Consider the following 784-nt stretch of genomic DNA (forward strand, 5'->3'; position numbering starts at 1 on the left):
GACTTCAGGGGCCCCTATCTCAGGTCCAGGGTCTTCAGTTGATCCAGTGAGGAATAATTTTGCCTTCCGTTATAGGCTGGCTCGCCTTCGTGTTCTTTTAAGACATGTTTTGGCAATGTTGGAGGATCCCAGTCCTAGCAGGCCGAGGGATCCGAAGCCTTAGAAGCTGGATGGCAAAATGGATATGACGTTCGGGGATGACGCCAATCTTCTTAATGTCGCCGTTTTTTTTTTTCTTTATGTTTTTCGGTTCCAGTTCTGAGCTTGGGTGAATGGGGCTTTTAATCGGCTGGTCCCGTTGTTGTCTTAATTCACCTTACATGTTCACCCGATGGGTGCTGCCTTCATTTTATTTTATTTTTTATCCGGATGGATGTGTTTAATTGTTTTTTCTTAAGCTCATGTCTATTAGATTTTCGTTTTTTATAAACGTTCTACTCTGGAACCGATACTTGTGATTTAGGTTGCGTGGGCACTTCCTTGGAAGTTGCGCACTTGTTGAATTCTAGTTCATTTATCGATCCTTCGGGATGAATTTTCTTGGACCTCGGGCAGTTGTAGAGTGTACTTATACCAGGCGGGTACTGGTCGGATACTTTTTTGGCTGTTACCAGGGTTCATGTCACCCTCGTGGTGCTGATAATCCTGCTGGATTCTGAATGTCTCTTGGCCAATCCTATGGACTCCGGGCTTGGATCCTACCAAAGTATGAGGCCTGTTGTTTGAGTACAAACCCTCTGAACGGAGGGTTATGTGTGCCAATCTAGGTTGGTTGTTTGGGCTT

This window comes from Bombina bombina, chromosome 5 (assembly GCF_027579735.1).
Source record: "Bombina bombina isolate aBomBom1 chromosome 5, aBomBom1.pri, whole genome shotgun sequence".
Taxonomy (NCBI): Eukaryota; Metazoa; Chordata; class Amphibia; order Anura; family Bombinatoridae; genus Bombina; species Bombina bombina.